Genomic DNA, 17055 nt, shown 5'->3' with positions numbered 1-17055 from the left:
TGGTTGTCTATTGTTACGCCAAGGTTGCGGGCTGTTGCAGAAGGAGAGAGCTGCGAGTTGTCTAGGTAAATAGCAAGATCCTGATGTGGTGAAGAATCTGCTGGAATGAATATTAGTTCAGTTTTGGTGGGATTGAGTTGGAGGTGATGGGCTGCCATCCAAGACGAGATGTCTGTTAGACATGCAGAGATTTTGGAAGCAGCATGTAGATCAGAGGGAGGAAAGGAGAAGAGGAGTTGTGTGTCGTCAGCATAGCAGTGGTAGGATAATCCATGTGAGGAAATGACCTCACCAAGTGATCTCGTGTAGAGGGAGAAAAGGAGAGGACCTAGCACCGAGCCTTGAGGGACACCAGTGGAGAGTCTACGTGAGGTAGAGGTGGATCCTTTCCAAGTCACTTGGTAAGATCGCTCATCAAGGTAGGAAGCAAACCACTGCCATGCTGAGCCCCGAATTCCAAGCCTCTTCAGGATTGACAAGAGAGTCTTGTGGTTAACGGTGTCAAATGCAGCAGATAGGTCAAGGAGAATAAGAACTGATGACAGTTTTGCCAATCTGGCTGCATGTAGCTGCTCGGTAACCGCCAAAAGGGCAGTCTCGGTGGAATGAGCTGTTCTGAAGCCAGACTGGTTAGGATCCAGGAGGTTGTTCTGTGATAAATGGAGTGATAGGTGGTTGTAGACACAGCGCTCAAGGATTTTGGATAGAAACGAGAGGAGGGAAACTGGTCTGTAATTGTTAATGTCTGTAGGATCAGCAGTGGGTTTCTTTAGGATTGGAAGAACCCTGGCTGTTTTGAAGGCGGATGGTACGTGGCCAGATGAGATTGAGCCGTTTATGATATAAGAAATGAAAGGGATGAGGTCAGGGGAGATAGTTTGAAACATTGCAGAAGGTATTGGATCTAGTGGACAGGTGGTTGGGTTGCCTGTGGAAATAATCTGAATGATTTCATCAGATGTGATTTTAGAAAATTGATTTAGAGTAGTTGTCGAATTTTCAGAGGGAAGAGTAGGATTAGTGGTGGAGAATGTCTCACAGATTTTTTCAATCTTCCCTGTGAAGAAGTTGGCAAAATCATCAGCTGTTAATGAAGTTGGGGCAGGGGAAGTCGGGGGGTTGAGTAGGGATAAGAAGATGTTGTGGAGTTTTTGAGGGTTGTGGGCAGAGGCTTCTAGTTTTGTTTTGTAGAAAGCAGTTTTAGCAGTAGTGAGGTTAGTAGAAAATTTGCGCAGAAGATTCTGGTAATCCAGTAGGTCTGAGTCAAGTTGAGATTTCTTGTATTTTCTCTCCGCTGCTCGAAGAACTCTTCGATTGCTACGCAATGTATCGGAGAGCCAGGGCGCAGGGGGAGAAGTCCTTTTGGGTTTAGTTGATATAGGACAGAGTTGATCAATGGAAAGGGAAAGTGAGGTGAGGAGAGAGTTAGTAGCGGTCTCTAGTGGTAAGGAGAGGAATGAGTCAGGGGTTGGATTGCACGTTGAATTGCAATGAGTGTCAGCAGGTCAGAGCAATGCTGCGACAGGGAATGGTGGTGGCAACTGAAGGCGTGAAGGAGCGGAGAAGCATGGGTGCTCAGGTGGTCACAGACACCCATAGCCCTGGGGAAGATATCACTCTTCATCGTGAAGAACAAGTGCCGTCTGGAGCCGACTGGCTCATGGCCCTGGCGAGGAGGCCACTCTCCTGAAGGCATCTCGGGCCGGATTGAAGGCCCTGGGTTGAAGTTCAGTCACCTGTTTGTGGTGAGCGATAGAGACTGCAGTACTACAGGCCTGGTGGAGCATGGGATGAAAACAGAGATGCGCCCAAAGAGAGCGGCACCTCCCACTGTCACTGAGGGAGGAAGCAGACCACAAGATTGAGGAGATGTTGGCAGCAGGCTATTTTCAACCTTCCCAGAGCCTCTGGGCTTCACCGGTGGTCCTAGCAACAACAAAAAAAAAAAACAGTGAGAGGTCCTGGAATGGAAGGAGACAGGTCAGGTGCCTGGAGGCTATTTGGGATGCCCCGTGGCTGGAAGAGGGTGCACTCTACCAGAACTGGGGTACCGCAGACGGGGCTTGTGAAGTGCTGCGATGTCTGCATGCCCAAGAAGGGGTCACTGGCATATAACATTCACAACCAGGAGACGTCCATGGTGGTCGATTGTCTGATTTTTGTCGATTTGGCGTCCCATAGGAGTTCACACGGTGACCAAGGACGTAACCGCAAGTCATGCCTGGTGATGGAACTGTGTGGGTTTTACAGGACACGGACGACTCTGCTCCACACCCAGAGGGACGGGTTGGTTGAGAGGCTCATCTGCCCTCATGCTGGGTAAGACTCCAACTGACCTGGTGTGTGGCGGCCACCCTGCCCAGCACCCCAAGCATACGCGGTGGCCATGCAGCATCAGATGTAGGCTTGAAAGCACGTTGTAAGTCGCTTGAAAGCACGTCGCTTGAAAGCACGTTGTAAGTCGCTCTGGATAAGGGCGTCTGCCAAATGCCATAAATGTAAATGTAATGTAAATGTATGTAGGCAGTACAGTAGCCCGTGAACACCTGAGGCAGGCCACCCAATGTTCTGGATAAGGGGAGAAGCAAGACAGTAAAGGGGTGTATTAAGAGTGTTTATAAAATACCTCTCTGTACTCCCCTTCCACGCCCGTCACTACAATAATATACAATAGTATTTCCTCCTTTTGTTACGTCCTGGTGTCATTAGGCTGTATGTTTCCACCTTTTGTGTGTTTTATGTGTCTCTCTGTTGTGTGTGTGTTTTAGGCTGCCTTCGTGGGAGGGGCTCCACTCCAACCGACTCCGCCTGCCGCTGCTGATTGGCCACCACAAGATTTAAAAGGAGACCTCCCGAATGTGTTCGGGAGGTCTGCGAGAGATCTTGCCCTGTGGTTATTTGGTTGTGGTATTTGCTTAGGGTGTTGTGTAGAATCCGTTGCCTGTGTGTTGTTGGTCCCCTACTACCTCCCTCCCTTGGTAAGGCCTCTGTAGTGCGCGTGTTTATTTGTAGGGAATGTCTTGTTAATAGGGAAGTGTGTAATAGGGCTTCTACCAACCTAGTCTATGATCCTTAAACTCATCTAATTTACCAGTTTTATAGATGGAACATTTCTTTTCCTTCTTTCTGAAGCTGCAGAATAATTATGACCTGGTTCACAGTGGATTCCATTTATCCGCTGGTGTCGTAAACATGTGGATGTCATTTTGGTTTGCCAACATCCTGTTTGGTCTGCACGATTTACTCTGCTGTTGCCTCTGAGTATTTTGCTGCGTTTCTGAAGACATGGGTGTAACCGCTGAGTTAACTATTACAACCGTGCAAGTTTAAGTTTAACTAGCCAATAATAGCTTGCATGATTCTTAGGACCATATGTTTTTGTTTCTAGTATAGAACTAATAGAGTTTGATTTCAGTCTTTGCTTCAATTTGTACGATTTCTGCATGTATAATACATGTGACATTAGTCAGTGACTAATGCATTTTTGTTTGCTCAAACCCCCCTGGCTTTACACTTTAAAACAAATGATGCAATGTTCTGACACAGGAGCTCATTATATCAGATTAGCAACATGGGCACTGGCGCGCCATAATGACTGCTCTTGGGAAGACGGTAGACTAGTGTACGTATGGTGTTACTGGCAAAAAGTTGCCAAACTGAGATTTCAGCTATGTTTGTTAGTTTGGCAATTTTTTATTTCTCAGTGGTCAATGATTAGCATATTCCACTTGGAATTTCAGTGAATTGGAGAAAAAATATTCCTTGTGTAATACAGATCATCTTGAAAATAAGAACATAATTATTTCTATATTTTGAATGATTGCTGTTATCATCATGTTATAATTTTTATTAGACCTATATTATTGCTATTACAATATTTGTTTAACTTAATCTCATTGAATGTTTCAGTTTGGTAGTGAATTCTGGGGCGTGGCAGCTGCTGTGTAAAATGTTTCAGTCAGGCGTCGTGGTCGCAGTTCTCAGAGAAAATGTTTGAGGTACAAAAGAAAGCTCTCCTGTTTCCGGCCCATAAATGGTTAAACATTTCTACAGGATGGCAAGTGATGGATGATCATGAGGAACAATGTGCTGAATAAGCTTTGCATCGCCGGTATGAACATCTGACGCTAGAAAAGCTTGGGCCTAGCCTCATTGTTTAGCCACAAAGGCTCGAAGTATTAGTTGTTGAAGAAGACAGGTCAGGTGTGACTTCATACTTTGCATTCTTGAAAAGATGCTCGGAGGGGTTTGGACTCAAGTTTTGCTAAAATAAAATGTCTGGAAATGATGCAGTGGATTTATGCTGCTGTGATAAAGGCAAGTGTGAGGCTACATAAACTGTTACATCCATTAAATTTCAATTACAGTAAATGTTGTTACCTCACATTTTCATTTTCAGCATATCTGGTCCATATCTGATCTTCAAACCTGCGAAGCTAGACTGAAATCAACAGCTGCTGTTCATCAAAGACCAGTAGATAAATTACATACCCCCAGAATCCCTATTAAAGTAAAAAAAACAACAACTTATATTTAAATACCAAAAGTGCGGTGAGGGGAATAAACATTAGCAGGGATTTTTGAGAAGTTAGGTGTATTTAGCCCAGTAGATACTCTATAAAAAGGAGTCTTCAATCCTCATTTGAAGGTGGGAAGTGACTCTGATGATGATTAGAAGTTCTCCCACTGTGGAGCCAGGACTGAAAAAGAGTCTGGATACATATCTTGCTTGTATTTTGATGAGAGGAGGATCTAGATGAGAAGTTTGAGTGCCGAGAGATATGAAGGAGCAGGTCCATTCATCACCTTGAAGGCAAGACCTTACACTTCAAAACCAGTCAATTAAATACAATGGAAGTTTACTGAGGGTGGTTCCCAGCTTCTGGCCCGTAGTATGAATGGAAGAGGCTGTGAGTTTATATTCCCCTCCGGCTGCTGTTTTCTGCACGTGGTGTCCTGGAGATATGTGCACCTCTGCTCCTCATGGCCTTGTAGGCATTGTCTTCTCAGCTGTCTCATGCGAGAGTGCGACTGAATCTCCCACAAACCCAGACATCTGCGGCTGACTCACGTCTGCTGGATGGCGTGAGGTTGGTCGCGGAAATGTCACAACCTTAAAATCCGGCCTATCCACTCCAACCCCGTTCCAAATACCCCAGCCTTAAATCTCCTCCCCACTGCTGTGATTAAAGCACAGGAAACAGGAAATGCAAAGATCCTTAAGGACTAATGGACCTGCACTGGGCTTCCCGTAGAGGTGAGTGCTGAATCTGTTGGGATATAAAATGCTTCCATTGGCTTTAACGCTGTCTAGCGTCAGTGGGCCCACCTCCCCTGTTCTGGCTGACTTCTGCTGTTTGTAAGAAAATGTATTTAAATAGAAATTGTACTTGGAGCTGGCTGCAATAACAACTTGAGGCATGGCTGAAGCAAAGTCGAAATCTGGCTAGTAACACATTTACCTCAGTAATGTAGGCACCAATTATCAGGTTAAAAACCTTGGGAACCATCTTATGCAACTGTGTGGTTTTATTTTTATTTATTTTTTTCCAGAAAAGATGGGCAATAAGAGTTGTAGAGAGTAAATACTGTCAGTTTATGGATTCCTCATAAACACATGTCTGTTTGTATCTTTAAAAACGTTATGGTTTTTGTAATTTTCATTAAAATTAGTAATTGTTTGAGTGTTTGTGTGTTGTTTTGCCCACTGGAGTCTCTACAGTTGGCTATTTTCCAACCAGTGTACAACAGCGCCACCTAGTGATCGTTATAGAACGATTCTAAAATAAACCACAGAAAACACTGTGACAATTGCTGTAACAATTATTCTGCCAATTTGTTTCAGCAATATTAATTGATCTTTGGGACATTTTGGTATGTCATAAAAAAGTCACTCATTGTCAAGTCAGTCTTCTTCACTAGAAAGCTATTGACACTGCTGTTCATAAAAAGTGTTGATTGGCAGAGCTTTAGAATGAGCGAAAATAGCGCCCCTCTCTACACTCTAAAAACTGCTGGGTTAAAAACAACCCAATTTGGGTTATTTTGGTAACCCAGCGCTGGGTCAAAAAGGGACCAACCCAACGCTGGGTTATTTTGACCCAACAAGTTGGGTTACACGTTTAACCCAGCATGCTGGGTTGTGATTATTAACCCAACTATTAGTTAAAAATGACTACGCTGCTGGGTTGAATGGAACCCAAAATGGGTCAGAAATTTAATATAGAAACTTGTGATTAAAATTACTAAAATAAAAACAATTATACAGCAATACATATTTCAATAATGGAATTTTATTAATGACAAAACATGTAAAAAATGTGTCCATATGAATTTAAGACTTTTTTTTCCATCTCCACCTCAACATTAAGACAATTTTTATGAGAATGTATCAAACTGTAGTCACAGTGTTTCTGGAATAAAGTCAGTAACAATGAATCAGATTGAAGCCAAATTAACTTTAGAAAAACACAATTTGACATGTAAATGTAATGAAAAAAAGTTTTCTTATCATGCATAAACTAAGATATAAGAGTCATCTGTAAGAAACACACAACAAAGCAGGCATTAAGAACATCTATGCAGTAAGGATCAGATTTGGTCAAAATAAACTTGCAACTTTCCTAAAATGTGCCCTCTGTAAAAAAAAACAATAACACAATACTAGACACATCAAGCACAAGAAGAATCAGATACAAAATGAACAACTGCAAGCCTATTTGCTCTAATCACTGCAAAGTAATTGTACAACAATCAGGCATGAAGAGCTGTGCTATAAGCATAATTGGGTCTTACCCTGCTAGCTCATTCTTCAGCTTCTGAACCTTTGGAGGTAGCTCACTTCTACCTTAATTTCACATTGCCTGCTGAATGAAGGTAAACGTGTTTTCAAGCACTTTGGGTGCTGCAGGTGAAGTGCGTAGGTTAAGCCAAACAAGAGGCACATTGCTTGAGGTAGGTTGGTGAGTGCTTCCCTTGCCCTCTCGTTTGATGCCCAGTCTTGAGGGGTTGAGTTATGGCAATGCTGGGCTTGCTGAACTGTTGTCCTCATAATAGAGGATTCCCACTGGGATGTCCATGGAGTCTCCATAGACTCTACATAGTGCAAGAAACATGACAAAAAGAGAATATGCAGGTTAACAGCAATTTGTCTACAATCAACTGTATAGAATTATCTAATATTATAGATTTTGTAATTCAATGTGATTTTATTTTAGGCACTGTAAACAATCTATTTTTTGTGTTTATATATAGGCGTCTTTCATGTTGTGACAGTAGGTGGTATATTACACAATTTGATATTTGAATGGTACAAATGGAGAAAGGGTTTACTCACTGAACTGCTCTTGAAGAACATAGATGCATGATCTCCAAGAATTATTGGAAGTCCTCTCAGGACAAGGCATCTAATGGCTGTTGGCTCTGTGCTCTGCAAAGTGGTATAAAACACACTTGAATGTAGAACAAAGGAAATAAATCTTATATCAGTTTATTTGTCCATATAGAGAAATACCACAAGAGAACAGTTTATGTATTGAACTAACCATCAATATCATTATGAGAAGAAAAGAGAAATATCAACCCACCGTTGTGTTGTAGCAGGTCAGCTAATTGCTTTTCTATCCGACCTGTCTTCCTCTTGAAATTTCCATCAAAATTGGACACAACCCATCAAGAACACCAAAGAACTCTTCTTTAAAATTTCTACCAACAATCCTGTTAAACTCCAGGTAAACCTGAAAAATATTAAATATGCTCAGTTTTGATATTCAGGCAGAGTTATTTATAACACAAATAAACCTCTCTGAACATCATGTATGTAAAACAAATAAGAAAAAAAAACATTAAAGGACACATCCACAAACCTGGTTTTCAGTCAAAAAAGCACTGGCCAGCTTTGGATCATCTGGTTGATGTCAGGCTCATCCTTTACAACCTCCTCTTGTCTAAGAACAAACATGATTCCTGATGCAAGCAAGGAAAGGGCTTAGTTCCTTCTTGCATAAGTTCCATATTTTAGCCTGTAACGTTTAAAAAACTGTGCTCTTCTCGCAGATAGTACTTGCATTTCCAAAGCATATTAAAGTGGCTTTAAACAAAACTAGTAGTGCAAAAAATGGCATATGTTGAAAGTGGGTGTTTACTTTTTCAAACCTACATTGAAATAATTTGAATTCTACAAAACTGTATGTAGATAAGTAGAGAGCTACTCTAAAAACACATTGCTGCAAGTATCAAATGCTCACTGTTCCCTTAAGATGACCTCATAATTAAATGCATGTTTCAAACTACAAATGTTCCAGCAGTTTCTAATTTGAATAGAGAAAACAACTCACCTTGTTCATCCACAAAATGGTTCTCGTTGCAGCAAGCAAAACTCCTTTAAAAAAAAAAGTCCAAACTTGAGGGAAACAGACAAATGTAGACAGAAAGGTATACTTCTAAAATACAACATTAAACCCCAAAACCCCCTTTCACATTGTATATGCAAAATAAAGCTTACCTATCTCCGTGTGAGTGAGTACACACAAATTGCTGGCCCCAATGCAGTCGCAAGATATTAAGCATTGTTAGCATAGCAAGTGTTAGTTAGCAAGAAAAAAATTCTCCTCTGTCCTTCTACCCGCAGCTTTTGCCTCAGAATTTTTTTTCCGCCCGTTTCCTAACCCCGCGGCTTTCGCTCATAAAATAATTTTTTCGCCCTTCAGAAAAAATTTTTTTTCGCCCCTCAGAAACTAAAGACGGTGCAAAGACAATGGCGGCTCCTCTCGCTGATGTCCCAGGTAGTTGACGTGACGTGCGTGCTCTCTTTCAGGTCCGCGTTCCCAACCCAGCACCGCTGGGTTACAGATCGAGACCGATTTTCAACCCAAATTGGGTTAAATCAACCCAACAACAGACTCAACCCAGCATTTGGGTTGAAAAAACAACCCAGCGTTTTTTAGAGTGTAACAGAATGGAGGAAAGGTCCTTGCAACAGGGCGCTTTTCAAGGCTGAACGTCATCACCTCCTTCACCTCACTTTACACATTTGCACACCTTCACCCTACCTGTTACACATATTTTATATTTAAAAGCATAAAATTGTCATACTTGGTTATGTTTGCCTTATTTGCATATTGGTTCCACTTGAATACTTGCAATATTTGCAATATTGAGGTCTACAGCAGTCGCAAAAGCATTTCACTACATATCATACCGCGAATCTCACTGCATATACTGTGTGTACGTGACAAATAAAATTTGAATTTTCTCGTTCGGTCGTCATGGGGAAATTGGAACTCCTGGCAGAGGGAATCCTCACGGCCTGACGAGGGAGTGGGCCTTCAGAAGGAGCTCCAGCTGGTCCTTCTCCTCTCTGAGGGTCTCCACCTGCCCCTGGAGGCCTGTCTGCTCCTGCTCCAGCCTCTTAGTCTCCTGAGTGCACGTGCACACTTAGTTAACGTTCGTGCATTTGTCATTCATGTTTCAGGGTTTCACAATCGGAGAAGTTCACATGGCAGTAAATTGAATCTAGTGCATGTGCGTGAAGAATTTGTTTTTCAGTGCGGTGGATGGTTTCCCTCAAACTTACTCCTAGCAGTTGTTCAACAAGCTCTTTCCTGCAGTTACGACATTTTGCTGCAGCTATCTTGTATCTTTCCCTTCGTAGCCTCTGCTCCTCTTCTTCTTGTGGAGTGAGCTGAGGACAACCATTACATTTACAGCATTTATCAGAAAACCACACACCATCAATACAGGGTCATGGTCTACTTTATTTTCTTTCCAAATACCATAAAAGACCGGAAAATTCTAGGATTTATCTATCAGATGAATGTTATTCCATATTATACTGTACGTTTCCAACTTGTGGGAGTAATAAAGGATCATCTTATCTTATGTTATTTGTAGCGAAATATGTGCCTAGTGTGAAAGACTGTACCACTAATAAACCAAAAACTTATGCATTATATTTTCAGTATCCACATCGAACCGGTCTTACCTGACGGTCTTACCGGCCCATGACGACCGTCTGGAGCATCCACTGCAGCTCCAGACCGGAGGCTATGGCGTTCAGGGTGGGAATCTGCACTTCTGAGAACATATATTTCCTTCATTTAGCACATTGCATAGTGAAGGGAAGGGAAAAAATAAACTAATCTGAACTATAACAGCATTTCAGATGTTAGCAGTATTGTTATACTGAATAATTTACTATCCAGCACTGTATTACTAGTAGGATGAACCAAGTGTAGATGGGACACTTTAAATGGCCTAAAATCGCTTCACATGTTCAAAGAACACTTCATTTTCGTGTCAAACTTCATTTCTTCAAGCATGACACATTGCTCGACTCCATCACATCACAAGGTCTACAGTAAATTATCAAGCGGTCAGCAGGGTACAGTTACTGTTCACATTTATTGTCCAGCTGTTTCTTCATTTGAGCTGCTACTCAACTGTTGTACAAAAAAACGAGTGAATAAATATTTAATCTCTGTCTGCCTTTACTTTTTAAAATGTTTTTTTATACCGGCACGTAACCGAGAGGTTACGAACTACTTAAAGACAAATAGTTCTTCGCGTCTGCTTTATTTACGGTAAACTATTAGTCACAAACATTTCGGCAGCTCCTGTGAAGAGTCACAATATAGAGAAAGACTTTATCAATAACCTATATGCATTTGTTTTGCATCGTATACGTATGCCTATGTTGTTTCAAATATACAGTACACACCAAAAGTTTCTCATTCAGTGTGTTTTCTTTATTTTCATGACCATTTACGTTGGTAGATTCTCACTGGAGGCATCAAAACTATGAATGAACACGTGGAGTTATGTACTTAACAAAAAAAAGGTGAAATAGCTGAAAACATGTTTTATATTCTAGTTTCTAAAATATCCACCCTTTGCTCTGATTGCTGCTTGAAAGTGAAGTCATTGTCACTTGTGATACACAGCAGCACAGCACAGCAACTGAGGGTTAAGTGCTCTTGCTCAGGGACACAATGGTTATAAGTGAAAATGATTGTTGTTGCCATTGTGAGCACATGGCGCACACAAGAAAATGTGTCCTCTGCATTTAACCCATCACCAAGGGCCCGGGGAGCAGTGTGTGGGATGGTACCTTGCTCAGTGGGGACCTCAGTTGCACATTTGTGGTTTGGGATTTGTGATTCTAGACAAGATCAAAATATCAAATTCAAATCTGGCAGCACTGGCTGCAAGATCCTTCCTCCTCTGTTCACTTGCATTTTCCCCCTGAACTGGCAAATGCTTAAAATTATAATCTTCCAGTTCATCTCTGATATAAGAGGAACATTAGCTTTCATGTTTCTGTGAAAACACTAAACGATGCATGCCCTGAGGCAGTTTGGCCCTGAGGCTACAAATCTGGCTGATGCAGACAACTATATGGAGATGTTCTTCTGGGTTCCTCAGAGCTGAATGAGATGAGGTTCCAATGTTCTAATGTATGCAAAAAACAGGCTTAAATGAAGAGCTGATGTGAGAAGGATGAGGCTCTAGATAGGAATATATATATCCTCTTGGTTTCAGGTGGCACAGCTTGCGATTTATACCCTTCGCTTAACACTTCAGCATAGAAAGACGGAGGCAAAATGGTGTGACATATTGAAAATGTCTTCATTAATTTTGCAACCTATTTCCATCATGCATTCCATTTAAATGGGATATAAATGCAACTTGCTTTCAGGGTGGTAGTAGCCTAGTGGGTAACACACTCGCTTATGAACCAGAAGACCCAGATTCAAACCCCGCTTACTACCATTGTGTCCCTGAGCAAGACACTTAACCCTAAGTCCCTGTAACTACTGATTGTAAGTCGCTCTGGATAAGGGCGTCTGATAAATGCCTTAAATTTAAATGTAGATTAAAAAGCTGTAAGTAGGCATTTAAAGCACAAAAGGAAAAAGGTAGAAGTCGAACAATACATGCAAAATCATGCAACCTTTGTCAGATCAATAATGAAAAACTATAATTAAAGAGCATATTCTAATAGATAACATCAGAACAAAGGAAAGATAATATGAAGAGTGAAGTGATACACAGCACACAACGAAATGTATCCTTTTAACACATGACCCTTAGTGAGCAGTTATGAAAGGCACCCAGGGAGCAGTGTGAGGGGACGTACTTTGCTCAGTGGCACCTGAGTGGCACCTTGGTGGTTCAGGATTCAAGCCAGCAACCTTCCAATTACGGTTCCGCTTCCTTATCCGCTGGGCCACCACTACCCCTATGTAAATCTAAAGGAATAAAGGCCCAAGGAAAAGGCTATTAGCTTTTCAGTGGAATTGTTATCTCTCTCTCTCTTTCTTTATACGTACTCCAGCCAGCATGGTGAGTGCAGAGTTCATGCTCTTTGCAATCATGACACAGAGTGGACTTTCACCCTCACCACTAATGCAAAGCCAAGATAAAAAAAATCCAGCTGGTTGTCAAGTTAGAATTACTTTACAGGAATATGAAACACTTCACAAATGTTTTAACAAAACCTAAAATATCATAAATGTCAGAGACAAACATTCGCTCTGACATTCCCGCTCAGAAGGTGGAATTGAACCACTCTGTCGCTAGACAGCTACAGGTTTGAAGCCTGCACCCCAGACCACTGAAGCTCATCTGAGCAATGAACATGACCTCCCTGTCTGCCTTATAAATGTCGCCATAGTAACATGGACCTACGTGAGGGTGAGCTAAGGCCTGGTAAATTTCTTTCTTTTTTTAACCTTAACCAACAAAAGTTGAAACATAACTAAATAGGAGAACATTCATGTAAAACACTGAAAAACAACAAGAAAGAGCAGCAGAAATCAAAACAAGGGAATGCTGGGAGATATGCAAATATCTTCACAGAACTTGCCAGACTTAAAGGCCCACCACTATTCAGGTCTTTTTCAGCCATTGTTTGTGTGTGGAATGAAAATATGTATTTTAAAGTTTTTTTTATTAAAAATGTAGACTTTTTACTGAAATGGTGAGTTAATCCTAAAGTGACAGCAACAGATGTATGCATGTTGCATTAATGATAATTTTTAGGTATTTATTTAAATTTAATGACAATCTTACGTGTCATCTTAGACTTTTGGTGGTGTTTGATATGATAAAAAACTATGAAGAATAAAGCCATTGTTCATTTTTTGTCACTTAAATAGATAAAAATGAATAAACTTTATAATGTATGTTTTTGGTTAAAGCTATTTCTATTTGGATAAAACAGCATGAATTTTTCAAACATTCAAACATAGTTTTTTTTCAATATGGGGTGTATGTCAATACGTGCCTGTTCTGGAGCAGGAAAAAAAATAAAGTACTTAGACAAAAAGTGTGAGAGAGAGAGACAGAGAGAGGGTCACATCAATAGGAAGACTATACTTCCTATTGCTGTGTGACAGAGTGACAGAAAGAAGGAGCCATTCTGACTATGAGAGAGGTGGAAAGTGGACATTAAAAATGAAAAAATGAAGAACCCAAGAGTAGGGGTGACAGATAGGAAAGGAGGAAATGAGAGTCGAAGTGATGGCGAAGAAGTATAGCAATACAAACAAAGCAAACGGAACAAAAATGGGGAGAGCGAGGCACTGTCTGAATGAACAGAAGGAAATGAGAGGAGGAGGAGAGTGAGTCGGAAATAATGAACCAAACAATAAACCAAAAAAAGACTGACATGTTCGTTCATTGCTTGCTTTTGACTCCTCCTTTTTAATTCCTTAATTACCTTCTGTAAATTTCTGCTTGGATTTCTTTCATTGCTTATATATGACGTGTCCTTGAGTTCTGTGTTTATGGCCTTATTTTTATACATCCAAAAATATCACCAAATTAGGCAGAATATAAGAATATGAACTTTTAACCTAAAAATACCTCCGAAATACGTTCGTTTTTTTTACCTATATATTTTTAGTACTTTTTCAGTTCCATCAGTGAATTGCACATTTATGTTACCTAATTTAAATGTGACAAATTAATACGAGACTCACAATTTTTTAAAAACATGTTTTCATTAAGCACTTTGATAGAGAACCATAGCAGCAAATACAATTCTTTGTACTCTTTGGCTTTTTTTAAGGCTTTACTTTCACATTTTCGGTTCGTTCTCATAGTCTCTCCTTGTGTCCATCTCTGTCAGAAGATAAATTTAGGCTCCTCATCCATTTCCCGATCACAGGGCCACAGACTACTATCATCTGAGAAATCAAGCTGTGGCTCACTGGTTGACAGCATCTACTTGTACTATGTTGCCTGGCAACCCATCCAGACCTCCAGTGTCATGGTTACTCAGCGATCTCCGGCCCTTCACTTTGCGTGAGAGATTCCACAGACATCATCCTTTCCTGTGCGGCAGGCCCTCTGATGAAATATGCAGCGAGCTCCGGAAGCTTGAGGCAACCAATAGAATGTGCTTTCAAGTTCGAGAAAAGAATAATAATAATATGTCCTGATAGTGAAATGATTTCAAGCATTTTAGCCACTGAACAGTTAAAATAGTTCAGTGTCTAAAACTTTCACACAACACAAACAGAAAGACATAATGCTAGTCTTAGTAATATCAGCAACATCTGTAGAACAAAAGAAGCATTTTTCTGCTGTATTCAAGAAGGACATTTTTGGTTAACTGACTGTTAAATCTGATGGTGTCTTCTTCTTGTAAGTCCCTTTGGATAAAAGCGTTTGCTAAGTAAAGTAAAGTAAATCTAAATTCCCAGGCCAATTTAGATTTTTGCACATTCTCCACCAACAGATGGCACTATATACTAAAAAACAGAGAAAAGACATGTTGGGTCATCACTCACGATGCACATTAATCAGAAAAAGAGGCGTCATCCGGTCGCGATCTATAAATACGCATCCGAGTTAAAACATTTGCAGTAAGCAGGGTGTGCCCGTCACAATAACGCCAGCGTTTTTCCCGTTCTTCTAACTTCAAAGCTGCAAAGTCCCACCTGCAGCACCCAGGGAGGAAGATGCCATAGGCTCATGGGTCTCCATGACAACCATAGAGGATGTGTTGACCTTTCAAGTCAGCAGCTTCCTGGGGAGCAGCCGCCGAAGCCACTCCTTCCTGTGCCTCGCTCCACCTTTGTGTAAGCGATCTTACGCTCCTTCCCTGTCGTCACGAAACAAACACATGTCCATAAGCACGCCTGTCTTGTAGCACCTGCCGGTGTCTGTTGTTTCAGATCACTGGCGGATCCGCCACTCGGTCCCTAAGGGGATAGCGGCAGTGTCAGCCGCAGGTAACACAGAGGCCTGGCAGCCACATGCAGAAGTGAGATAGGACCAGAGGAGCTGGAACAGAGGGGCCAACAGTGGAATCAATTGTGTTCCCTTTACATACGAAACAGATTCTTCAACCGACAAGGCCCGCTCACTTCCATACATCATCAACGTCATTTACCAACGTTTCCGAATTTCCAACACACATGGCGACAGTGGAGTAGGTGGTAATGGTGTGTTTAGTAAGTACATTTCTGCATTACCTCTCCTCAAAATGTCCTATTTTTTCTTTCAGGAGATATTTGGCTATAACTCTTCCCCCAAGAGAGTCATGCAAATGAAATTTTGGAACTTTATGAAGAGAGATTACCTGAAATGGTAAATGGTTTTTAGCATCTTGATAACAAGAATCTGCTTGAGGGTGTCATTGACCATTGCCATCACTGCGTATACTTTTAATTTTTAAAATGAAAACATTTCTGAAAGTTTGGGATCTGAACCAACCTCTAGGAAACATAAATGAGCCTTACCTGAGCACCACTGAGACACCCCCAAAAACAAACTTTTCCAACCCACTGCACCCAACCATGGCTCCACAAAACAATACCACCATGCTGCTGCAACCGCTCTATGCATGAGTGTCATTAAGGTGGACTGTCACGTCCCCGTCTAAGTTAGGGACACAAACAGATGAATGTTGTGACACTGCAAGGGGGAGAGGGAAAATGGTTTATTTTGCAAGGAGGTATATTAAAAAACAAAACCAGGACCAACACACAATACACAAAGGAATGCGCATGCTATCTTCCTTGCTCTGAACTGCCAATTACAGCACCAGGGCAAAGCCAGTAATTTGGTGGGAACAGACAAACCAAAACCACTTACAAAGGAACGTGAAGTGAAGTGATTGTCACATGTGATACACAGCAGTACAGCACATGGTGCACACAGTAAAATTTGTCCTCTGCATTTAACCCATCACCCTGAGTGAGCAGAGGGCAGCCATGACAGGCAGTGGGCAGCCATGACAGGTGCTTTGCTCAGTGGCACCTCGGCGGATTGGGATTCGAACCGGCAACCTTCTGATTGCGGGGCCGCTTCCTAGGCCACCACTGCCCCAATGTATCATAGACACACCGAAAGAGAGGGGTGCTTTTTTAATATGTGAATACAGACCCAACCTGGTGGATCGCCGAAACACCACAGACACCATGTGCTTGGTGAAAACGTTGGTGAGTAGAGCGAGGGGAAAAAGAGAGGCTCACAACAAGACAACACTAATAGTGAGCAGGCTCCACGACTCCAACCGCGAAAACGCTCGTGTCTGACTGAGCGCCGCAGCAGAAGGTATGCGGGCGTTCGACACGCAGCAGATGGGCGCCCAGCAGTGTTCCCATTACTGTCCCGGCACACTCCATTATCACATGCTACAGCGCCCCCTAACTGTCCCATGGGCCGCCAGCGCCAAAATATTTCCCATTGTTGGGTGCCCGGCAAGAGCCGGCCTGGGCAGGCGGGTGAAATTACAGCTCCAGCCGGGATAAAGTGAGCCTGGGTCTGCTTAGCGGTCCTCATTTTTAACTGAAAACAGAATGTCTATTGGTTGATTTTTATGTACACAGAGGAGCGGTGGAATATGGTGGCGCACACATGGACACACAAAGGGAAAAAACAAGGTGGAGACAGTGATTATGCTACGGTAAACGAACTTTTTGTCCCCTCCTGTAAATGGTTTTAGGGATTATCTCAAAGTTATTTTATGAGCTGCACTAAGCAGCTCGGTGTCATAATCAAACACAAACATAAAACACACACACACACACACACACACAACCA

At 41.8% G+C, this 17055-nt stretch overlaps 1 protein-coding gene and 1 long non-coding RNA gene across 8 annotated transcripts in view; one reads left to right on the top strand and one right to left on the bottom strand.

Annotated features, from left to right (window-relative positions):
* The window catches only part of syt14b (synaptotagmin XIVb), a 29010-nt gene extending 23329 nt beyond the window's left edge, over positions 1 to 5681 (top strand). For 6 of the 7 annotated variants that reach the window (XM_029002135.1, XM_029002134.1, XM_029002131.1 and 3 more), the window contains 2 exons: positions 2182 to 2319; positions 2769 to 5681. The gene's annotated coding sequence lies outside the window, so the exon portion shown is untranslated. The remainder of the gene's footprint in view (positions 1 to 2181; positions 2320 to 2768) is intronic. The other variant, XM_029002132.1, reaches the window with a different exon arrangement.
* Positions 5682 to 8843: 3162 nt separating this feature from the next.
* LOC114763737 (uncharacterized) lies at positions 8844 to 10203 on the bottom strand. Its single transcript, XR_003742374.1, has 3 exons — positions 9983 to 10203; positions 9575 to 9682; positions 8844 to 9417 (listed from the first exon to the last, which is right to left on the bottom strand). It is a non-coding gene; the product is annotated as an uncharacterized LOC114763737 (long non-coding RNA).
* Positions 10204 to 17055: the final 6852 nt, after the last annotated feature.

Source organism: Denticeps clupeoides, chromosome 14 (genome assembly GCF_900700375.1).
Source record: "Denticeps clupeoides chromosome 14, fDenClu1.1, whole genome shotgun sequence".
NCBI lineage: Eukaryota > Metazoa > Chordata > Actinopteri > Clupeiformes > Denticipitidae > Denticeps > Denticeps clupeoides.
This window is presented reverse-complemented; position numbering and strand designations above follow the sequence as displayed.